The following is a 26,470-nucleotide window of genomic DNA, read 5'->3' as shown; positions in this document are numbered from 1 at the left end:
CGGCGGGGAGGCTGCCGGGAGAGGGCCGCCAGCTCCCCCTCCCGGGCCCGCCGCCCGCCGGCAGCGCCGAGCAGCGCTCCGTAAACAAGAGACGTACTTACTGACGCACGATCCCGGGGGGGAGCGTTAATCTTTCTTTTTTTTTTTCACCCTCCCCGTTCAACGCGACGAGCAGGAAAAGCCCGAGCAGCGAAAAGCTCAGGACTGGCACAGTAAACGCAAAAACCTTCATCCTGAAAACCCTGCTTCATTTACCACTTGATTCCTCTCCTGAGAAGTTGTCAAACTCCTAGTTTAGTTTAGGAAGGCTTACAGAAAGCAAGTCCTTCAAGCAGACAGCGAGCCAGCAGTACCACAGCTTCAGCCGCCTCCAGTAAGGCTACACGTGCTCCGTCCACCTCTCAGACTCCAGCACCTGCTAAACTCCACAGAATAATGCACGGTAACCAGGAATTAAAAACGAAGCTTCCGAGGATCTGATTATATTTGATTTTTTGCACAGTGGTATCCAAGTGGACCCAGAATTAAGATCCTGTTACAGTCAGCTGCTGGATAAACACTTAAGTTCTTTATCACCTATTCTTCTTCTTACAAGTACTCCATACCCACAAGTACACAGATATCAGAGCTATGGTGTCACCACCCGAAATAAAAAGCTACATCAACAAGCTGAGCTTTGCTGCGGCACGGCTCTGGGTGTTAAAGCATCCCCCAGCCAAACCCTCACCCAGCCCACTGCTGCTGGAAACAGCGGGTTCCCCGTTAACCTGAAATACTTCCTTCGGCATAACTGGCAAGATTCGGAATGGAAGTATGTTTAATGCTTACCCGATGCTATTACAAGTGATTTGTTTCAACCATATTTAAAAGACCAGCCCCTTGGCTCTCCCCACACACCTGCAACTCCTCTTGCAGCCGAGTAGTTGTTGGCCTGTCCACTAAAACCAGCCAAAAACATCAACTTGCAGCAGACCAGCATGGGACCCCAGTTTAAATGCAAATTTATTCTCGCAGCTGTGTCCAACGTGAAACACACTGGCAAATGCAAGCTCACATGATAAGGTACTTAAAAATGTTTTAGGATTAAATTCTATATATTTGCACATGTGCCTGGAGCAGTGCTCTCCAGGAAATTAAGCTGGGAGATGTTCTCTGGAGTGGTGCATTCCCCGGCCACGCACCTTCCCCGACTCTGCAGGGATCCCAGTGGGGCAGGAGCGGGAATGGCCCCAATTTATTCAAGTTTCTTTCTTAATCACAGAATCCTCTGCCTGAGGCCTTGGAAGAAGAGAGAAAGCGGACAGGGAGTGTGAAAACACAGAACCAGCACTCTCGAAGATTAGTTACGGTTAAGTAAGCTCTTCAGTGGGCACTGTGGGTCCTTCTGGAAGCAGTTTCAACATGGTAGAAGACAGGACTGGACTCAAGACAACCTGACCCACTGGACCCAAAATGGAGCCCAGAAATTTAGCCAACAGATCTTTGAAGTTGCATAACCTGCTGGTTTGTGGTGGTTCGTTTTTGGGGGGGGGGGGGGGGTTGTTTGTTTGTTTGTGGGTTTTTTGGGGTTTTTTTTGTTTGTTTTGTTTTTTTTTTAAATTTAATTTGAACATGGGGCTTGAAGTAAAAAATAAAACAGATTATATGTTTGGGGCATAAGCCTACCTAAGCAAAACAATCCTGAATGCTTCTGGAATTTCTGTGTAGGAAAGCATTCACTGCAGGTATACATGCCTCACAGAAGAGGTAATCACTGAAGCCAAGGAATAATGAAACAAAAAATACTGAAGGAGAAATAAGCAGAAGAGAAACAAGTGATAGGTATAGAAATAATAGGTAGGTAATATCAACATGTAAATAAATAATAAGACAAATAGTTAAGTAAAAAGTTTAAAACTGACTGGAAAAAAAATCCAGCAAAAATATACACTCATAAAAAGCTCCAGCAAAGCTGAGACATTGAAGGCTGAAAGAGACTATGGGTTGTGTTGCATACCTCCATCATTTTACGTCTAGGATGTTAGAGACACTGCTAATACCTATTTGTACGTCTCAGGTTCATGCCTGTGGAACAGCTGTCAAAGCATGCTGTAACACATAATCCTGGGGATCCACGGGACTGCAAGGCTGCTGCAAAGTGAGTGGCGATTGCTGCCTGATGTGAGTGTGTGATAAAGGTCACATCACAGGTCTTGAATGGCCAGTAAGTCATTGCGCGATGTTGAATGTTTAAAATATAACACAGGGTAATGTTAAGGAAGGGTTAACTTCCACACAGGAACAAAACAACAGCAGAATTTGGGGGGGTGGGGGGGAAATCCATAGTAACCATGCAAATGACCTAGCAGAAGTAAATTCAAAATGATGCTTTTGCTATCTGAAAATAAAAATCCATCTTCTGAAAAGCAAGGCTGATGTTGACTTTTGTTTAAGATACAATCAGGATGCTGACAATTTTCTGTATCTTAATATTGGGCATCTCAAGTTATCCATCAATAGATCGCCTGAACCAAATGTTTCAGGAAGTGATAACCAGTCCTTTCATTTTCAATCTAAAAAGGGGAGTTTATCAACAATAGCAAGATGCTTATTTAAGTATAAAAAGACTTCTACAGTTGAGATGAAGACCACAGACATTTACCTTATAGACTAACATCTTGTAAATAGTTTCTTTATACAGTGTGATACTAACAGAGACAGTTTGTGCTAATGACAGACAAGTCCTGCGCTCAATCATACAGAGAAAATATTGCACAGTAAATAATTATTTTCTAACTCTAGAATCTTAATACAGAACTTTTAGCTACAGAACCCACAATCTGTAAAAAGGCTGAGAACAAAACAAGCCAATAGTTAGAAGTACAATTCATTGTTGGTAATATGGGGAGAAAAAAAAAAGGGTTTTTTTGTAAAGGATTACTCTCTTTGCTCATCTCACAGGCTTTAATTAAGTGGCTAAGAAATAAGGAGCAGCTAAGCATGATTCCTTCGTAACCTGCTTTTTTCAGGCTATAAATGTGGCTCTGGTAATAGTAGTAATACATAAAAAACATTAAGGGACTGCCTGTTTACCAGTGCCTGGATATAGACATAATTTGCCTGATGTCAGCATGAAGTTAGGATATCAGGGTGTTTTTAAGACTATCTTGGAAAGAAAACATCTAATCTCTGTAGCTAGTTTCGGACTGATGGAGCTGGGTTTGTCCCTATTGAGGAAAAAAAAAAAAAGCAATATGCCAGCAGTACTTAACAGCAATTTTTTTGTGCTGTGCATCAGAAGAATATTCCCACAGAATTTTCAACAGGAGACTGCAAATTTAAATATTAAGTACTTTCCTGATGGACATTGGCACTATCAGACAGCTTGCACATTTAAGCTACTTCAACCTAGGAACATTTCTTAGTACCCAGTACACAGAGACTGCCTAGTCTGGAATGTGTTCTGGGACTAAAACTTTAAAATGCAGAAACAAGAGTCCAATCTGTTGGGTGCATACACGTTTCTTGCTAAAGCTGTGCAGGCCTAAAATAGTGCCAAAATTAATTTTGTTTCCTTGTACCGCTAGGTAGGTCAACACGCAGGGTTTTTTCCCCACCTAGAAACAAGGCTACAGCCTCAGCAATTCAGCACCAGCAAAAACAATGGAACAGACTTCAGGCAAAAAACCCCAAAACCTCAACAGAAACAAAACACCAGCACATATATTTGAGTGGCAGCTGTATGAAGTGTTTTGGGTTTTTCTGTAATTGTACATTAATCTCACTCTGAGCCCCAAATCAGGTTTCTTATATGGAATTTCAGCACCAAAGGACAGAAGAGGGGTGTTAGAGAGGTGCAAGTCAGAACACTTGGGAAAGCCAAAATTGTACTGATTTTGCCTGCAGAGATTATTTCAGAAGAACTTCTAAAACTCTAGCTGATAGTTTCTGCAGACAGCTGGTAAAAACTACCAACAGCTATCTTATCTAAACCATACTTAGCAGAAAACGGGAGAAGAGACCCAGATTTCTATGAATTCCAAGTATCCCGACTCAACAACTCCCAACAGAGCAAGCATCTGATCCATTTTCAGAAACACCCTCTACGAAGCTGTGTTTGTGGCCTATAAAACACTCCTGCTACTCTTAAAGCATCATAGACCTTTATAAACAAATCAAACAACTCTTATTGTACTGAGGAAAAGTACAAAGCCCCAACTTACAAGTGGTGCTTGACAGACACTCAGTTATGCTTATGTTGCCCTACAGATCAGACTGATGCCTCAGCAGTCCCAAATTTTCAAGGCAGCTCCTCCAGAAAGGCCATGGCATTCTGGCTTTGTGTTTAACCTCTTGAAATGAAAACTGATTAACACAGGTTTAACTGAGGAGTGCCTTCGTCCTGCACAGTTCACTCCTAAATCCATAAATTAGACGACTATTTTTTAGAAATCCTAGAAGGCCTGAGATATATCCATACCCTGAGATACTCCTTTTTTTTTCTGCTTGTCCTATCCATGTATCTGAGATTTGTCCGTATTTCAGGCAAGGAACAGCCACTCCAGTCCCTTTCACTTGATTGCAGTCAGTCCTTGCATGAGGTTTGCCCCATCCTTCCCATACGGAGATGTATGACAGAGTTCTCTCCCTTTTCATTCTTCATCCAGGCTAAGAAGGTGTTGCCCGTTTAGATGCCAATATGCATATAAGTGACATTTTAAAAACAGCTTCAAATACTGTAGCAGCATAAGAAAAGACAACCTACCATCTGCTTTCATCTTTTCAGAAACGTCACCTTTTCAGAAAGTGCTTATTTAATGTCTAGCACAGGGTTTCTCTTCCTTGGTCATAATCCCTACGGGTTCCTTATCTCTAAGTTTCTCTTATTAAAAATAAAGTAACAACAAAATTAAGAACAAAAGTTTGTTTCAAGTTGAACACAGTTTTCTTGCTGTAAAACTTCTAACCTAAATTGTCTAAGCAAGTTTAAGTACCAAGAAGTGAGCACACCATCTTTCCAAAACGTAGCTAGAGTTAGTATTATACAAACACATAAAAATCAGTCCTTGTTCTCAATTGCTTATAAACAATGGTATCAAACACTTGGATACCTCACCAGCACCATGGAGTTCAGCAGTACTGCTGTAGGTGCAGCATCATGCTTACGTGCTTCTAGGATAACTGATGAAACTAGCCCAACAAGGAACAAACATTCCTCCTCCAACATTTAAACCTGCACTTCTTCAAGTTGTCTCATGGAGACAACAGATCTTTCAGTACTTCTCTCATACAACTTTTTTCACTGCTCTAGGGCTCTGAAAGCTTTTGAATATTTTTAAAGAATATCTACATGTTAAATGATACATAAAGAGCTAATGAATGCAGAAGTAAAATATGCAAAAATAGCATTTCTTATAGGAGCAATGCATTACACTGTACGTTGCATGTACATTGTAGTGGTTTCCCAAGTCTATTACTTTTGTCCTCATACACACATTGCTTCCTTAAGGTGTTATATGGAAAAGGCCTCAAAGGTGTCTTTTAACCATTTAGAGCAAACAAGAGCAAATTTGTTGCTTGATGTGTGCAATGCTGCACACACCTTCACGAGCACCCCAATGTTATAATTCTTAGCTGTGAGATTCCACAATCCCACGTACGAGTTGGTATCTCTTACTGACTTAATTCAACTATTAATAAAAGTTTTATTTCAATTAGTCTCTTAGTCTTGCATTAGAATCAAGTGATTTAGATTTAAATTAAATTCATGTAATTTTCACGTCCTGTGGGTATGCACATTTTGACAGTACTGCAAAAATGTACTGCAAGTTGCATAGAAGTTGATTGAAATGATCAAACCAGTATTTAATCGCTTGCTGACATGTACCTCAACACTGACTTACATAAAATAGTCCAGAGTGGATTTACCTGAACATACAAAAGTACACTCAGAAAACATGTTTTAAAGTCATCTGCATGCATGGAAGGAATACAGGTTTTATTACTACATTTTTAATTCCTGAATCACACATCACAGCTTTTTCCCATTATTCGCTCTGCAACTACATATACCACCTCAGAGCGCCAGAAATTTTTTTCCACATAATAGATATTATAAAATTCTACTTTTAAGATTCAAAAATATAAAGAAAAAAAGTTTTAAACAAAAATTTCTTTACTTCTTTTGTTCTGAACTCCCTGCCTTTGAAAAACTGTAATATCCGTGCAGTCTCATTAAATACATTTGCTCAGATAATGTACAATAAAAACAATCTGTAAGTAAAATTCATTATTTTTTTTGCAGAAACTTGCATTCAATCTGTTATGTCTTCCCTCCTGAATTCACTGCTGCAGAAGGCAATATTCTGGATATGCAGTCCAGCAGTCCTCACCATTTTTCCCCATTTAATTCTCATTTTCTATAATCTACAACTTTTACTTTAATCTTATTTAGTCAGAATATGTGGAGTTTTAAAGTTGTCCTTCTAGACTTTCCATGTCTTCTGACAATATTAACAGGCTTACTCCACACATTACAACTTACTCCCTACCACATCCCCCTTTAGGGCTGTGAAGTCCTGTCAGAGATGAGCATGCCTTTTGTGGAAAAAAATAGCACGCCACCACCAATTCTTAGATATATCAGCAGTCTGTAGATACCAACTACCAAAAAAATGCTCAAATCTGAACAGGCATAGCCCAGAAAAATACCACTTTAAGATTAATTCAAACAGTAAATCTTTCATCTTCAAGGTCAGGTGTCCTTTTCAAAAGATATGCTTTTAAGATTGTAGTTTAGATAAAGACAGGCAGAGCTGATTTAATAATTAATTGCTGCTGCTGTTCCCTCTGTAAGTGCTACTCTGAACCATGCATTCTCCCTGCTTTTTCCTTGCACCATCTCTGGCATTCAGCTGCCACCCTGATGGGCAAGCTTAGCTTGCTAAACCAGCAGAAAACTAACCAAAGAAAGGGGGAAAAGGTGCGAAACCACAAATAAATCGAAGTGAATACGTTTCTCCTATTATTCGATAGCAAGTTGAATAGTGTCACTATGGGGTAAGGTGAGCAGCAGAAGCACTGCAGGTAAGGAAGAGGATCCCAGGAACGGGTAGGAAGGGCGAGATGAGAGGAGCGGGCTCTGCCCTCTCTGCAGCAGTGTGCCATTAGATCCATTCAGGTGTCCATTAGATGCCCAACAAGCCACAATCTGGCACAGTGATAGCCAACAGAGCTGTTAAAAAGGCACCGATGTCACCAACAAAGAAAACATCCTGAAGAGATGATTAATGTTTTAAAGCTGCTGAAGGTTTTGCTGCTGTTGAAACAGGTTCTGGCTTATTTTACAAGGACTGTGGCTGTCACTCAGTGATCGATCCTCCCTGGAAAAGAGCACCGCTGCACCTCATGACCTGGGGCTGCTCTCACAGCTGAGCCTCCAACCTGTATTGTCTTCTTCCAATCTATCAATATTTACCATTGAGGCTCGACAGTTTATTCCCACAAAACATCAGTGACCGCTGTCCCTTTTATAACCATGTTATTTTGGGAAACAATGGCAAGCGTTAACAATCTGGCATCAGTCGCCTGATACTCGTACTATACTGGCTGGTCTTAGCTATAACCTAGCTGCCTTCAGTTATGGCTTTCATATAGTAGAGAGGACATGACAAATGTGGTAAAAATTAATAAGTAACTCTTCATACAACAGTATTTTGAGAAATGTAATCAGCAGTCTGTAAAGAACTGAATACAAAAGGAGTAAAACTCTTCATTCACTATCTCTGTACATCACCAAGAAACAGCTTGCTTTGTTTTCAAGTACGGAACACTAGAATAACCCAGAGCTGCTGAGCCTACTGGACACTACAGACCTACTTCATCAGTGAGTTTTAGGTATCTAAGAAAAGACTATCAGAGAAGTAATGCAGAGGCACAGGGAATTTCTTATAACGCTTCTATACCAAGTGCACCTTGCCAGAATTGGGACTCAATGCTATCATAATATTAGTACCTTACTTGTGAGACTAATATGTTTCATTACAAAAAAATCTAATCCTACCACTGAAAATTCTCTAGAATCTAAACTTTAAAATAAAAACATTTTGCATTTTTTATTTGCCCCAATGTTTTCAAATAAAAGATGAACTGGAAATACAGTTGCACTGTTTATTTTCTCTCTTAGTTAATAAAACCCCATTTTTAGTTGAGAAATAAAAAAATAAACCCTCACTACATGAAAACTAAGTTCTACATTAAAACAAAGTTTCACTATACTGAAACCAGTAAGTCAGCATGGAATAAATAAAACACAGGCTGCCCGTCAAAAGAAAAAAACAGTATGAAAGACAGTGTAACACTGTTAGGCATGAAAATGTAAATGTTCATCTGCACTACAAGCGAAGTAGTAACCGCATTTCTTGCAACACCATATGAATATTCCACACATTAAGGAAAGAGAGATCACTAAAGAAACAGACATCAGAAAGCTTTTCGATAACACAAGGATAGGTGGACTGCGATCAAAGTTAAAAAAAGCAAACTGCTACAATATGACATCTTTTCTGTAAATGGCTAATCCACATTAATAAAAATACTACTAAACATCACTGCAGTTAGTCTTTTACTTTAGATTAATATCGACTAAGATGAAACATATTTTAATGTAACAGAATGGGTTACATTTTAAAATTCTTTAGCCATTTTTGCCATCAGTACAATCTAATGTTTCTAGGAATGCAAGTTATTTTTATTAGGCAGCCAGCTGCAGACATTGCTGGAAGTTAACTACGTTAAGTTCCAGAAAAACGGGGAAAATTAACATTCATATGCTTTCAAAAGCTTCCCAAACACGTGAATGGAAGCTGTGTTTGAATGGCAAAAGTCAAACCATTTTGAAACCACATTAAAGGAAATAAGTAGTGATTTATTTGCGAAGTATCTTTTTATTCCATATAAAACTGCTTGTGCTTAGTGACCAAGATTTGGTCCATGCTTACAAGAAGGTACTACTGCAATGGTGTATTATGAAATAATCTTTAAAAAATGAACTATGAGCAACTGCTTTAAAGAATTACTTTCATGCACACAGTGCTAGGGAAGGCAATGATGACTAATGGGGAGAGGCGCTGCGTGGCCAGCTGAGTCCCACAGCGTGGGGGAGGCTCTACATACCAAGGAACGCTTGCAGGGAAGGAAAAGCAGACACGCTTACATTGTGGTGAAAATATAAGGCAATAAAACAAATAACCTGCTCAGCCTTTCCTCCTGTAGTATTTTTTTTAATAATTAAAATAAGCTGCTAAATGTCAGTGTAATTACATGAAAATTCCCTTTGCTATCACTTAAGTAAAGCTAATACTCAATGACTACCTCACATATAGATGTCTATACTATCTTCACCTAAAGAGAGGTAAGCCTAAATCTCCATGGCCGTACCAGATGATAATATGTGCAAAGTCCACATGATAAAATCTTACTTTCTGTAATAATATTGATTCTTGAAATTTCAACATTCTTCCATCTTACAGATAAATCAACAGACAAAAGGTATTTCAAGCCATAGCACAGCTTCCTATACAACACTCAGCATAGTCATCACTCTTCAATTTAAACAAGTTATTAATTACTACAGCTTCACCCAGCAACACTTCTTATGCGTATTTCTAGATGATCTAATTAAACTTCTTGTTCTTAGCAAAAAAAGCAGTTTAGGTTTTGCAAATAGGTATACTTTTTTTTTTTAAACAACAAAAATAGACAATGTTTCAAAATTTCCAGAAGTATCTTTAGGTGATCTGAATCAGACACTTAGTACATTCACTGCAGTCTCTAAGGGTGTAAAAAGTAGCATGAGCTAATATTACGTTGACCACACTGTATCCTCTGAGCATGCAAGGAATGGTACTAGCTCAGCACTGTGGCCATGCAGCTTTATCAAATCTTAGAAAACTTACATGGAAGTTCTTGGCAGAAATTTTGCAGACTCAGAGCTCGAAAACCATTTCTCCCAAACAAGACCAATACACATCTTGCTAACCAACGGGATCTCAAAGAAGCCAGATATACCTGCATAACGTAACATGCCTTTGCTGTATCTGTGGTCCTCCTTCAACTTGGAAGGTTGAATTATTTAAGAACAAGCTAACCTCCCCCAAACTAACTGTTAAATGGAACATTTTGAAAAACAATTGGGACTGATCTGTGTGGTTCAGCTGAAGCTGAGCTTTAAAGGGAAGCACATCAGAAAAATGAGAATGGCAAAGCTTAACCAGTAAAACCAGCTTAGATCAATACTGATGCTGTGTCATCCAGTGTAAACGTCTTACAAGAACTGCACTAAGAAAAAAGAATCCTAGCTTAAAGGGGGGGGTGGGGGGGGTGGGAAGCAGGGCCAGGCAGGGTGAAATAGAGCCTTTAAAAGTCCAGCACAATTTGCAACACAAACACTGAGGAGTAAGCAGCTTCCTCTTTGAATGAAGCAAGGGCCTAACCCCTTCCTGTGTCACAACTCCCCGCACTTACTTAATACATTTTCTACAGGCAGTAAACCAAACATCAATTCTATCAGCTTCAGAGACACGTGTGTAGCAAAAAAGACACCATATTGACATTACATCCAGTTTTAGAGGAGACAGAAGATGCATTTGAATGAGGACCTTCAGGACTTTGCTGTCTGGACTGCCCAGTAAGATTACTTGTGATGAAATAGTTTATAACTTATACTTTATAAATTATAACATTAAGTTTTTTAAGCAGATGCTGTACAGCCACATAAGAACACAAAATGATTGCTCTAAAATTTACAAGAAAAACACAAGAAGATCATAAAGAAAATGCTGCCTGTAACTCCAAAGGTATGCTTTACAAAGCTGAGTTACGCCACGCTTTATGGATTCACTTCCTTCACTGACATAAAATGCCCAGGTCAGATCTTCAGTTAGCTGACTTACACAGACACACGCACAAGTTTCAGATGATTATGTTAACTGAAACTGAGAAGGCTGTAATACTTTTTCATGAAGATTTTCTCATAAAAGAGGTTTCAAAAAAAGGAGGTAGTAGTGGACTCCTCAAAATCCTGTTTGGGTAGATCTGAGTGGAGTAGTGCAGTTTGTATTTGGCAAAGCTAAAGAAGGGAACGCTGCAAAGTAAAGGTGTGATATGATGCCGCAGCAGAGATGACAGTTTTGTTAGATCATAAAACACGTAAAAGCATCACTTGTTTTACTTGCTTAACAGTTGATATTATGCAACTGACTGCAGAGAGTCAGTTGGCATATATATATTCTCTTGCCATTAATCAGAACTTTCCAATAGATATTCTAACTTTCCTTAAGCATTAAAGAAAATAATTACACTGTTTTCTTTTTTGTGTGTGTGTTGTATGTATGTTTTGGAAAAAATCAAATTAAAAAAATCAATCCAACCCTACATTAAATGTCAAACTTTAAAAAACCAAAACCAAGACACAAGGCAATTCTACTAAAATGACATTAAACTAAGATAGTTTAGAAATTGAAAATCTTTCTGTTTTATAAAATGGAACTATGGAGCAAAAAACCTCAGTGAATAACTAACGGTTGAAAGTCTTACATGAAGCTAGCTGAACTTTTAAGTGTTCAGTGGAATATATTTGTTTCTAGCTCTCTTTTGAAACCATGATACTTGAAGCTCTACCTATCATTTATTTTAACTTTGTTTCATCTCAGTGATACTATCTAGCTAGAATTGCCACATTCATACCTGTGCCTTAAAAAGCAAAACCAAACCGAATTTGTCTGCTTAAACAGTGCTTCTGGTGCAAATGCTGGCAACAACTTAGTAATTCCTTCATATAACTGCATCACATGATAAGCAACTGGAAATAAAACTGTCCCAGCACAGGGACTACTGAGTAATTTGAATCCCTCTCTGCGGACGAAAGCAAAGCAGAATAGACTGAAGCCAACTTTGCCAGGTTTCACTGACACAGATCTCAGAAATGCAAGGGAGAAAGACACTTCACCTTTTCCTGCCTGCATTTCCAAAATCTGCCTTTGTATTTTGACTTTTCATCCCACGAAGAGTGAACAGGCCACTTACAGGCTCAGGATGACTGGGCATCCTCAAATTAGGGCAGAAGCAACAATTCAGCTTTGATCCCTTATGCCTCTCTACAACCGTTTGCTGAGAGCGCTAAGGCAGAACTGCAATGGGAAGGCAGGAAAGCACGTGGATAAAACTGGCAGAAAGTGTCGATGAGGAACCACCTCAGAGCATGCACAGGCAGGATCTTCACTTGACCCATGCTAACTGCAAGATAAAATCTTTTCAACTGTCTGTTTCCAAGAAGTCAAAAATTTGGGAATGACTGAATAGGTATCATAGTGATCTCAAAACTACTGATGTCTGTGAGACATGGTAGTCCCGTATTTGTGGGTTTGTTTCTCTAGCTTATAAAAATAAACTGGAATGAAAACTGTGAACATAACAAGGACTGGATATGAAAATATCCTGACCTGCCTCTCTTCCTAGTTCCCTTAAAAAAAACCCCAAACCCTGCTAAGTGTGCTCCTCGCTGCAGCACTGCTGTTGACCTTTCATTCTTGCCGCTTCTCAAATGCAAAGGCAAGCTAATTTCGATTTGATTTAATCCCAGTTTGCCAGATAAGGCTTAAAGAGCAGTAAGGATCTGGACCATGGAAGAGAAGAAACCCAAAAATACTCCAGTTCTTCCCAAGTCTGACGAACAGACACTAGATGAAGTTTTCATGACTACCAGGACTCCAAGCTAGGAAACGTGAACTGTGGCACTGGGGTTGCAGGTAATGTCTTTGTGCATGTCCTTCTTCTGCTCTTGAGGGAAAATATAAAGGGTTGTTTTTCTGGTTTGGGGTAGTGGTGGGGGTGTCCTCTTTTTTCCCCCCTTTTACCTCTTTGCAAGAAAAAAACCCCACCCTGACCTCAATAGGGCAAATGTTACAGGGCACCTGGGATATTATCATGCCATGTGTCAGGGAATATTTAACTTGGTGCACATATAGCCCATAGCTCTCCACAGCTGCCAGACCGACTGGACATGAGCTGTGCCGAGATGAGACAGATGAATCATAAGGGAATGCTCAGGCTTTGTCAACCAACCCACTGCTGGTAACTGCTGTCTGAGCATCCTGACTGTCCTCAAAATTATTTTATATTCAGGACACATCAGTAGTTACCATTGATCCAGCAAACACAGGAGCTGATATTATTATGGCTTTTTTCCCCCCAAATACCAATTTACGATTCTCTGACAATTCTGTGACTGGCTTTATTTCTCTTTTATGACCAGCTACTTTGGCTTGGTTCAGAGAGTGGATTTGTTTTTAAAATTCTGACTGATAAAATACTAAATATTTCTAAATATTTTGCTATTAAAAAGCCATTTAAGTGCTAAGTCTCTAAACAAGAGAAAGGTGGTAAATCCCAGTTAGATGACTACTTCCCTGAGTAAAGCACTCACCTTTCTGTAATCAGTCTGAACCCAAATCTTCCCCTCTGCAGAAGAGGGCTCTGACTATGAGGACCAAGTATTGCAAAGGGTGTTGAGGGGCTTTGCTCTCCCTCCCTCCTGCTGAAATTATTTCAATCTTTTATAAACACATTTCCTGAACCACAGGCTAGATCCCAGGTGAGTATCTTAACTTGTCAGAGTTAGAGATTAACTCTCTCTCTTACTCTGTTCAACAGCTATTTAATTATTTGATGCAAAATAAAAACATCAACAGGGGAGAAGAAATCAATGTGGACTTGAGCTTGTGTCTTCCAGTAGCAAACCCACCCAGTCCCTCAGCCTGCAGGTAATTCTGAGCCTCTCTCAATCCTTTCCATTCCTTTTCCATATAAAACACTCAATTGGAGAAGCAGACAAAGCCTCACAAGCAGAGTTGTTCTACCACTCCCTGACAGATGAGATACCCCAGCTCCCACTAGCATTTCTTTATGGAAAGGAGAACACAGTCCACGTCAGAGATTACACCCACTGACACCGGGTAGCCTGCTTAAGGTGCTTTTGATTCAACTCTCCCCAGATTAGGGAAGAAAAGGGTAAATAGGATGTCCCACATTGCACATTAACTGTTCTAATCTCCACACTAGTGGCTAAAGGATCAGAAATTGTTTTGCAGACCTAGACTTTCATGTCCTTTGTTTTTTCTTCAGTCTCCCAAAAGAAAGATTTTTACCTCAGGCCAAGTGCAACACTTCACCTCTATGGGTACGATTTTATTTTGTTAAGAAAATGAGAAGAAAAAATAGTTATACTCAAGCCTTTTCTTTAATTTGAAAAACCTGTAGGTTTTCTTCTTCAGAATGCTATAGAAAAAAAATCCCGTTTTTTTCCAAATGCATCTACCCAGGAAGTGGCAATAAACCACCCCCTAGTAGTTATTCCAGAATTAAGGCTACAACTGCATTTGGGGTGCAATGGATTGATCAGCCAATATATATACAGACATACAGAAATGCACATGCACTCAAACACATATGCATAAATAAAACTTTGCTTCTTTTCTAGTCCTGACAAAAATGACCTTCATGGTCCAGAAGCTCCAAAGAACTTGGAGATCCTGTCTCCAACTGAGGCAGTCACAGACGAGGCTGCAAAGTGGCTTGACAGAGCTGGACCATTCGTATTCATCCAGGAGCTCCCCAGAAGCCACAGATGCAGTTACTGAGCTATTAACAAGCAAGCAAAGCCTCTCACTGAAAACCACCTTGTACCTGAAGATCAGAAGGCAACATCGACATCTGGGGGAGTGCAAAGAAATAGAGCAGAAAGTCTGCAATGTATCCAAGCCAGAGGGGTAGAAGCTCTAAGAAGGAACCAAGTTAGTGTACGTACAAGTAAGTAAAATGTACCGGGGACATGTAAGTGTAGTTTTGTGAAAGACTGTTATGAGTCACAAGTGTCCTGGAAGGCTCACAGAGATACATGGACAAGGGAAATCCAATTGACAGAGTCTACTTAAATTTCCAGTTGAAACAAGGCCACGTATTCACATTTCTTAAAGGAAAGATAACTGCTGTGAGACAGGAAGGAGGGTTCCAACCCCCACCCAAAGGCTAAGAAACTACTTACAGGACAAGGAAAAGAGGGTAAAAATGGTCCTCAATGAAAGAATTTCAGCAGCAGCATGCAGCAAGAGTCTTCATTAGGGCCTGAACTATTCAACATATTCAGAAATAATCCAAAAAAGAAGGTGGTTAGTGACAGAACAAGATCTTTGATACATATTTACTCGGAGTACTAAGGACAAAAATCAACAGATTGCAGAAAGACCTAACATTACTGAACAGTATAATAAAATAGTAAATGAAATTCAATGTAGAGACATGTAAAGTGACAGACATGGAAGAACATAACAATCTTAACCTTATATACAAAATGATGGTCTCTGAATTATTATTACACAGTAATGAGATACTGGTCTTGTAACTGTTCTATGAAATTATCATCTCAATGATCTGTAGTGGTCACAAAGGCAAACCAAATATTAGGCAAGGAATATAGCCCATCATACCATTGCTTCCCTCCTTTCAAAAATGGTTTAGAAGAGTTGGGCAAGATACAAAAACACATAGCAAAGATATGGAGAGTCTCTACAAGAGTGACAATTAGACAGACTTGGACTTGTCAAACTGGATAAATGACAACAGAGGAGGGTTATGATGCACATTTATTATGAAGGTAGACAGGAAATGTTCATTGCTGGTTCAAAAACAAATCAAGAGGTAGGTATTTCTTCACACAGTGTACAACTAAGTTTTGAGAATCCTTTCCATGGGACCCCATAGCTCTCAAGCTTCCATTAAGTTAAAAAAAAACACTGGGTCAACAAAATTGTTTAGCAGCACAAACACCAGACTTTTCTTTTCAAGGTTCAATTTTTTGCTGCACCATTTCTATGCTTATCTTAGTAAACATGCAGTTCTGCACTGTGCTCTTCTCCACACCCTTAACTGTCTGGTCCTGACTATGCCTTTCCTGCCCATGAAAGCTTTACTGCTTTTCTGAAAAGCTTTACTGCTCATTTCCCACTAAACGCATCTGGCATTAGACAGTGACAAAAAGATTTATTTAAACAGTAAACTAATCCTTTGTTGTCTTAGCGAAATTCAAAAGCATTATTCTTACTGATACCTTACAGTTTTCATCTACCTGGAGTCACAGAATCAGGAAACACTTGTCTTCAGACTCATTTGGACATGTACAATACTACCACAGGTTTGAGAAAGCTTAAAGTACATATGACGATGCACTAGTCTCCACAGTTCATGCAATCTGATCACCAACAAACAGACACTAAAGCAATCTGAAACACCTATAATCAATGTAGACCTTTTCAGTATTGTTGGCCAATTACTGGTCCATGTTTCAGCTTGCACAGGTGTTTTCCTGCTTCAATATTTTGAGGTAAAAGCAGCACCAAAAATGAGACTCTTTCCTGCCAATCCTTCTCCTAACAAAGTGAATTAAAAAAAAGAAACAATTTTTCAATCACCAATCTCAAACCTAAAATCAGATTAAAAAAAAGTAAATAAATTTAGTTACACAATTAGTAAAGCACAACATCGATGATATACTCATGAAAAGAGTACCTTATACAACACAGGAAATAAACTGAAAGCAGGTGTATCAAATAATGATACATTAATGCTTGCCTTAAACACATTGCTCATATGCAATGTTTGATATTTTATGTCAGTATGGTATTACTTATACTTCACTAGTTGCAGAGCAGATGCTAGGCATGATAAAAGATTATTTTGCAGAAACAAGAAGCCTATCCAAAAATGGGGGTGGGGGGGGAATCTGTTATTTCCCAGAACACTAGTGAAAGAAAATGTTCCTGGTTAACAGCATCACTAGTCTCACAAACATAAATAGCTAATGAGGCAAGTTTCCTAAATTTTATTTAGGCATCTTAACAATAGGTAGGTTTTGGTGCAGGAAGCTAAATCAAGTATTTGAAATTGAATCAAAATCAAAATATACACATAGTGAGGTGAATGAGTTGCCTGTCATCATTTGCCTAATACATTTTAAACAGTTCTTTCATTACATCTTGTAGAATATAATTTCATTAATCTATCTAGATGAATGCAAAACATTTTATTTTGAAAACAGAAGCCTACAGTGTGTCTAAGCTACCTGTAATAATAAAATGTATTTTAGAACAAGGCTTAATTCAGTATTTTAGATTTTAATATGACAATTATTACATTAATATTACCAGTTAAATAGAATAGCAATAAGCTATTAAGATAATTATATTAATCACTACAGGACTGTGAAATGGGAAACACACGGCGCTTCAGCTGTATTTGTAATGATGAGAATTTTAAGTACAGTATTTCATGCATGCAAATAAAATGTTTTGAATAGATTTGGCACTAGTCAGTACCAAGAGGTTGTGTACTACTATTACAATGAAATAAACAGAACTCACTAGATTTTAAACACGGAGCTGTGACAAACATGCTCAGATATTAGAGGAAAAAAATAATATTAAAATGAAGAAGAAGAAATATTTTTAAAATTAAGAAGGTATACATAATCTAGGATCACTATTACTACTGAAAATTGTGGGAGAAGTATCTAAAGTAGACTTGCAAGCCTTGTACTAGCTAGTTTATCACAACTGAGATTTCACTCTACTAAAAAATAAGGGCTTTTTTAAACACCAAATTAAAAAATTATTTCCTCATGAAAGACATTTAACGTAACTACTTCCAGCCTGAAAAAAACATAAAGGTCTTGAACTACAGCTCGGTATTTATTTCAATTGCTCTCCATTGCGCCTCTATGAAAAAGGACATATGACTATCCTATCATCCTCCTGCATGTCAAGGGACTTTCGCCTTCTCCACTGCACCCCAAGTGGCCTGTAGATGTTAGAAAAGGCAACAGAAACATCATTGGAAAGCAGTATTTCAGACTATCGGAAGCAGTACTTCTGGAAAGTAACACACTGCCATTACAGTTTTCTTTCTACTCACCATTGTACATAACAAGGTAGTCTAATCCTGGCAGCTGTGAGGGCCAGAGCTATATTCTGGGATCATCCAACCTCCTCCCAGGCTCGGTTCTCCAGCTCTGAAGGGAGCTCTGAACGCACAAGATGAGTTGCACCTCCAGCCCCACCTGCTACCTCACGTGCAGACTCAGCAACCACAACTCATGGCACAGGAGATGTTCAGCTGCTAGAGAAGACACTACCCAAAAATTGCTGCTTTGGGAAAAGCCAATAGTCAACGGACAAGAATCAACTTTATGAGCCAGCTTATAGTAAAAATTTTAGTAGAAGGAGAGTAAGAAGTTCCTAAACTTTTAACATGCTTTGCAAGAAATTGCTAAACGATAACATAGTAGAAATTGCAACAGTTAGAAAATTAACTTAACCCAAAACATTTAGACAACTGCTAAAAGTCACAGTCAATGGTCAGGGCTACATGCAGACAGGACTTCTACAGACTTGAAATGGAACTTATAATATTTGGTAGTGACTAATCCAAATGTTAATTACCTTCTATAACACATGCAGAGTGAAACACTGTACTACCAAAAAACCCCACCCCCCACCCTCAAAAACCCTACCACATCTTCCCTGTCTGATCACATGCAGCATAGACAAAGAGATAATTCAGAGAAGAGACTTGATCTTAGCACTTCTATACTTTTGAATACAGTGAAGAAACAATGACTTCTTGTTTGGGCCTTTGGCAAATTCAGATTCCACTTCAAATTTCCTTTCTTTACACTGCATCACAGTATGATTAAAAAAAAAAAAAAAAAAAGCATTTGTTCTTGCTTATCTTTTACTCACCAAAACACTTCCAAACAGTGAATTCAAAAAGCTCTTAATTCTGTTTTGGACTTTATCTAGGAATAGGACCATGAACTCTTTCTAAAATATTACTTTTAAAAACATTCCTTCTCTAAGATGGAAGACATCCACCTTATTCAGACCAAGTAAGACAGGCTATGGAAAACTTCAAGCCAAATACTCCTATTTTTAATTTTGCCAGATTTTTACAGGTTATGGTAGAAAATTTTCACTATACCTTTCCCCCCTCCTCCACTATGACAACCCCCATCCCTCCACCAGTAAAGCAGCTGGAAGAATGATGCACTAAACGCAGCCCTGTAAATTATAGTATGTAGGAGATTAAACTTAAGCCTAATGCTACAGTCAACCTTCAACAGCTGAGTTCTATTAATGGACACTCCTTAAAAGAAATCCTTATTGGTTACTATTTAAAACTACATCTCTATTAAAATCTTGACTGAAAGAAATTACAAGTGATATGTATCTCCCATCAATGCCATGACAACACCACCCAGTTCAAGTAAGTACTGCATAGTTTACCACAATTTATATGAAGTAAAAAAAAATACAAAAGGGTTCACTAATCAAATACTATCAATGAATACACTATGCAAAAGAAATAAGCTAATTTATAATGATAGGAATTATGTGTGAACTAGAACAATATACTTCCATTGCACTGAAAAGCCCAGTGTCATTATTACTCTTTCAATCTACTTCCTATGTCAATTTAAGATGAGCATTGTAAAATTACAGCACAGTCAAGGCACTGTGAAGGCACAGCTTAATAGAAAAAATTAGGGAAAAGACAACCAAGTTTTACTCCCAGATTTTTCAATTTCATACACACATCCAGAAATAGGGAAGGGGGGGGGACAAGGCTACTGTCCTTAATAGCAACTGCATACATGTGTAGCATTCTGTTCACTGCTGAACATTTTCTTCTGTTGAATACTAACTGCTCCACAATGCACAATCCTTTGAGATTGAACGCTGCCAAAATGTTCCTGCTTTCTCATTCAAAGAATCTTTTGAATGAAGAAATTTTCAATTATTGACACATCAACCTAGGTCAAATTTTTGAAGTGCAGAAGTTATCTATGGGAAGTTGTCAGCTTCCTACTTACACTACTCATTGACCTTGTAAATCTCTCTATATCATATCTATTTCTATATCTGAATTTCTCTGTTTTAGACCCTGTTACTGATGGTGAATTAGTAACAACAAAGAAGAAAGCAGTTTAAGCAGTGGGATGATAGTAGAAAATACAAAAAAAGCCAACTCTATCAAATATTGTGCTACTTGTTTCTAAGCAAGCAGGTCAGCAGGTCTGAACACAGCTCCACTTTTAATTCACACGCTAGACTAAGAAAAGAAAACACAACAAATTCCTTCGAGCAGATCTCAGCAACTTGCAAGGTGAAGACACATTACATTTGCTGTTGCTCTGAGCATCAGATGCACATTTTTCAGCCCCTGTCACAGTCCGTCCCTTGGATCTGGGTGTTACTCTCTACATTCAGGTTTACTTTGTCTGATACATCTCCAATGCAAAAACCATGTGCTAGTTTTGTTTTAGCCTGCGTTATGGTGTGCCTGCTGGTTAGGATATTTTCCTCTCCTAGGAGGTGGAAGATGACAGAATAGCTCCTAAGTGGTAAGGCTACTAAAGCCAAATCTCTTGCTTCCTGGGGAAGTAATTACAGAGAAGGTAGGATTTGTTTTGTTTTGTTTTCTTGAATGAACATAGCCTTGTCAATGTATCTTTCATTGAGCTCTCTCCAGGACACATATGAAAAAACCAAGCTGTTTGCAGTCCTGGATAAGCACAGTAGCCAATACTGAGGTGACCAATGCTCTCATGCATATAAGCAGCTAAGAAGGATTTTTATTTATTGCTTCCTTTGAATCAAGTATTAAAATGTCCATTGATTATCTATTATGCATCTAAGTGCTTTTCTGAATCTGGCCAGAGTCTATCAGCAGTTAGGATATAGAGCTGTTCTCTCCAAGAAGTAAACAGAGACAGATTTTGTGTCTCTGTACCTATTCAGAGTCTCAAGAATTGCTGACAGTCTAAAAATATGGCACTCCAAGAATACGTAGGGGAAAAGATGAATTCAAAGGAGCACTGTTTTAGTTTTGCCTCTTCAAGCATAATATTTGCTCTACCTGGATTGTCCATCCAGCAATGTACTATTTAAGTTCTACGGGAATGGCGCAAAAGATGGCTTGTGAGCACAGTTTCACAGTGAATGCTATTACGCTGGGCTTGGAGAACTTGCAATGACACGGACATGACAGACCCACATAACCTGCATGTACCATTGCAGGAACTACAGCTTAGATTTTCATCGCAGACAGTAGACAGAGGTTTATGCCCCTGGCTGTACTTTGGTCTCCAGAACAAGATTTCTGACAGAAAGACTGTAAAACTAAAGGGAATTTTTCATATGCTTTCAGCTAATAGAGGCTTCCAATTTAAAGTAATGGAAATGAAAGTTATAGACAAATCAGTGTATCCTAGGCAATTGCACAAGTAAAAACGTACAAATAAGGTACACACAAAACATTCAATTCCTTCTCGCCCCACCTCCATCAAAAGAAAAAGAAAAGTGGGATTCTTGTCAGTCTAGCTGCTGCTGTTTCCATATTTAACAAAAAGCAGGAGGGATGAGAGTAATTTTCATTATTTTAATTCTTTTATGCAGTGAAACCTAACCATGTGACAACCAGAAAGTTATTCAATCAATAATGATATCATATAACAAGTTTTGACAAGGTTGTGGAAAAAAAAAAAAAAAAAATCGCAGTGACAGGAGAATCACTCAAAATATCATTGTCCTTGAAGGGTACAAGAGCACTCCCCTGACAAAAGGTCAACTGCAATGGATAAAATATCAACAATTACAAAACCCCAAACAGCTGTATTTAAGAAAAAAACCAAGGTATTGAATAATTGAAAATAATACAAAAACTGAGAATAATCCATCAAATGTGACAGTGATAGTTGTTATCAAAATCCTTATGCAAAAAAGATGCCAGCTAGTAACGTTACAGCTAGTGTGAAGAAAGCAAATCATTCTTATTCATACTGTAAACTCAGCCTTCTTGTCTTTAATCGTGGTTCATTAAATTGTAACATGCAACTATTACAATGTAAAATAGCTAGTCTGAGTAATTAAAAATATATAATCTCTCTTAGGAAAATAATTATGATATGGAAGGGAAAATAATTTATTTGTATTCTTCAGTGCTCCGTCACTTTCTAGTTTGTTTTTCTTTTAAATGATGCTTATACAGCTAAAAAGAAGGATAAAAAGGAAATATAATTTTCCAACTTTCATAAGGACATGAGGATGTCAACCCAAGGATTTATAACTCAGAAGTAATGAAAATCAAAGGTAGGTTTCTTCTTTTTTAAGGAATAAGAATTTCTACTTCTTAATTAGAAGCCCGTTAGAATAACATTAGAGACAGGCAGGATAGATAGCAATGAGCGTCCAATTAGCAAAAGAAGAGATCTTCATGGTCATTTCTCCTTGACGAAGCAAAATTGTTCTCTGTATGCTACGACTTCATCAAATGGGGATCTTAACTCTTCAGTTCATTAAGATACCCTCTACAGTTTTGGAAACTGTTCCAGAATATGTTTGGAAACTTTCTTTGATGGTTATACTACAGTTATTGTTCAATCAGGCTGCATTATTTAACTTGGCTAATTCACCTCTTCCCCGTACTTTACTTTTAACACTTCCCTGTCATTAATTTATTTCCTCACATTAAAAGAAAAAGTCAAGATGTTTTGACAAGCTCTCTATATGTACACTGCTTGTTCTTCACTGTGCTAGAGCTACCGTTTAGGAGAGATTTTCCTTTCAACAGGAAAAGACCAAAGTTAACAAGCCTACTATTGTATGGAACATTTTAAAAAATATAACCAGAACTGTATCTGACGCTCTTTAGTCTAGTAAAGGACAATGCAGTATAAGAATATGAATCTTTACTCTCTCTGGGGCCAAAGGAAAACAGAAACATCTCCTGGGAAATGGTATGGGTCCCATCTTAACAAGTAATAGAAAGACTGTCACAGAACTAGAGTTCATGGAAGTCATATGGACAGTGCTCAGCACAGGCTGCCACCCTAAAAAATTTCCTGGGGAAAAAAAAAGTTGGGAGAAAAAACCCAAAGCAAACAGCAAGAACATTATGGTACTTCAGAGATACTAAAACACTACATTTTTGGTGTCCCAAGAAGTGCTCTGTATCTTCATTGAGGTTGGCATTTGAGAACAAAGTCTCAAAACTAAAATTCCTCACATGCCAAGTACACTTAGAAATGCTACAAGCTGCATAACTAGACTGACTTCTTATTTCAAACTACTTTATGGAGAAATAAATACAACTACTTGTTCACACATTAAAAAAAAAATAAATCTAAGATATTGTACCACTGCAACAAGTTACTCAAAAGAACTGGCTTCAGAAGCAAACAACCCTATTGCTGATGACATTATGATATACTATTTTCTAAGTGCACAATAATACTGAATGACCTCAAGAAATTCTTTGATTTATATGGTTTATTCAACATCCTATAACAGAAAGTCTCTCTTTCAGTTGGGCTCACGAATGGTTTAATCCTTACAAATGGATATAAATGTTTAACCCACAGATACAAGGACGTGAAACTGCTCTTAAAAATAATTCAGTATTTCTCTGACTTAGAGGCTAGAACAGATCTACTACTTCACAACATTGAGCTTTACGCTGTGTTTATTACTAAGCCTCAAGTCCAGCAAGCTAGTCCTCTAATTAGCCAGATCTCTTCTTTTACCTTCCTGATTTCTACTGGTCGAAGGTTGTATGATGCACTGCCTCCCATTAAAAAAGCCTGAAACACAAGCAGATTTTTCTCTTTTTCTGCTTGATATTCCAGGAATCGAACCCTTAAAAGTTAAATAACAACATCTGCCTCTATAATCTTCACAACTTCCCAGAGGCATCAAGGATGGCTGCCACATGTCTGAAATTAAAGAAACAGTGGGTCTCTTTACGCTCTGGAGAAAGGCTATGCCAGCAAGGGCTCAAGAGAAGCGTTACAAAAGTGCTGGCTAAACTAAGCATTCCAGTGCTGCTCCAAAGCCAAGACCTTCAAGTTACAATGCAGGGAACCTAGAAACACAAAGCACGTGTCTGGCACAGACCTAAATCCTTACTGAGAGAATATGGACTGGATCTTACCAGGATATTAGTAACAAATCACACTTGTTGGGAAATTCTGGTATAGATCTCTACAAGTCCTTGTCAGTAGCAATAAAGACTCCCCATGACGCAGCCTTCAAGAGCCAAAAAACCAGTAGTGGCTTCTAATGCTTTCTCATTCCATTTTCTTTGTTGCAACTTTAAAGCTGCAATTCAAGACATGTAAATTAATGCATTTTATGGTAAATATGATAGTCTAAAATACCTCAAAGTCTACTGGCAGGTGCGTTCAGCATCACTGAATACACAGGTATAGTGCTGCATGGCCTAACTAATTAAACAAAATCTGATCCACCAAATTGATTGTGTCCAACCGGTGATAAAACTCTAAATAAAACTGAAAATTAAATATTCCTGCTTCACAGAAAAGCCTAGTGCAGCCAGAATCAATGTCTCAAATTAAGCCTTCTCCAGACCTTTCCCAATGTACTACTGATATCATAACATAACCAGTGAGAGATTATTCAGCCACAAGCAGCTTATGGTTGATCTGTTTTCTAATGCAGGATTTTTATCATTTTCTCATCAGACAATGCAACTACAGATCAATTAATAAGATCCATGTGTAGCTCTTCTTTAGATCTTACTCATTTGTTACGAAAACAACTATACTTTAGTAGATGCATGTCACTTATACAACATGTAGTACTTTTAACAGATTAATTTTTTAAAAATAAATTATTAGTTGTTTTACAATAATTCTCAAGACCTCCAAGAAACCTTCTCTCTTCTAAAACTTCTTTTATATGATTTTAGTATATCACCTTTACTGTTTCTTCTTTAAAACAAAAGATTTTGTCTATACAATTAAAGCTCTTCCACAGGCCTTTCAGCAATATTCCAGCACACCTTTCCTGAAAAAAGTCTGACTAGACTAAGTACAATCTTCAAGAGGTAACACCTTTGGTCAATTATTTTCAGTATTCTCCATTTCTTTTAATACAGTCTACTTTTTTTTTTTTAAGTCTTTATTGACCTTAGGCTCTTAAATCAGGCAATTCAGAATTTAACACTCAATTGTTCAGTGTAACAGGATTGCTTTAATGAAGGTGAAGTAAAGAAATTGTATAAATAATGGAGTAATGGAGAAGGGAGAAAAAGAAAAAAGGGCAGTGACTCACAGGATCTTTGCAGTTTACAGGCAACATGCTAACACTGATGGTAACTTGTTACTTTCAAAGAGCTCAACAAGTTCCTCCTAACATGGATTACTTCACTCTCATCTAGAAGAAACATCATTCTATATGCTTCCTACATGAAAACAGGACCAACTTTCATACAGCTCCCCAAACCATATTCGGAAATAACACAACCACAGAAGGCTACAGCAAGGTGTTACACAGGTTCTTCTGTTCTGTAGCAGATCTTTTATTAATACACCAGTTCAATGTTTATGGTACCCGTGACCATATGCAGAGAAGCTTTTCTGTCACTGAGAGAATCATAAGATACCTGAAGCTGGGCAGGAAGAAACCACATACAACTAAGGGCAAGAAACAATTTTTTAAAAAAATAGCAGGATGGCTTGTTGAAACACTGAAATTAACACCTGCCCCCACCATTAAATTAGTAAGTCCTTTTCTCACTATACTAATACTTTCAGATCTTTCCTTACTGGCTGGATATAAATGCTGTATTTCACTATTACCATTTTTTCACAATTATTTCAGTCTAGGCCAAAGGTAGTGGCGAGTCATACAACTGCCTTTCAACATGAATGCAGTTGCTCCTGGTTGGTCATTAACAGTCCACCCACACAAACCCAAGATAATATTTTGGTAATATCTCTTTAAAAGTAAATAAACATTTTTATTTTCTCTTCATCCCACTGACATTTTCCCCTTACTGAGTTGCTTTGCTGTCAAGAAGACTGAAAGGGGCACAGGATTTGTGAAGTTTATTTGTTGTACGCAGGCAAGGAAAATCTTGCTAGGTTTTTTTTCTAAATGTTTTTAATTGATTCCATCCTCAGTACTAGCTGCCTTTCATTATTATGCAATCACCTTCAAATTAATGTGATTAAACTGAATTTGATTAAACCTCATGCAAAGCTAGCCATTCCAGTCACATTTTGCAATCCTTTAAAAAAAAAACCCCAAACCAACACCTCCCCCCCCAAAAAAAACCCAAACCAAAAACCACCACAGAAACAAACCACTAGACAAATAACAAATGAACCACTAGATAACTGATAAACCAGACCTTGTGGTGAAGTTTTTCAGGAATATTTGAAAGTAGTTTGTTAATCAATAGCAAAAATTTCTAACTAAAGTAGTTCTGCTTACAAATAATCAACATAAAAATTGTTACCTTGCTGTTGTCATACTAATTGAGAAATAAATATCTGCACATTTCTGCAGCTTCTCAAATGAAC

General features: G+C 38.0%; 1 protein-coding gene across 7 annotated transcripts in view; it reads right to left on the bottom strand.

The window, feature by feature from the left end:
* The window catches only part of ATXN7L1 (ataxin 7-like 1), a 123,626-nt gene that overhangs the window by 55,001 nt on the left and 42,155 nt on the right, over window positions 1–26,470 (bottom strand). The window lies entirely within an intron of this gene.

The sequence above is a fragment of the Haliaeetus leucocephalus genome, unplaced genomic scaffold (assembly GCF_000737465.1).
Source record: "Haliaeetus leucocephalus isolate CR32 unplaced genomic scaffold, Haliaeetus_leucocephalus-4.0 Scaffold751, whole genome shotgun sequence".
NCBI classification, from domain to species: Eukaryota; Metazoa; Chordata; class Aves; order Accipitriformes; family Accipitridae; genus Haliaeetus; species Haliaeetus leucocephalus.
The sequence above is the reverse complement of the archived record's forward strand: the minus strand, read 5'-3'. Positions and strand labels throughout refer to the sequence as shown.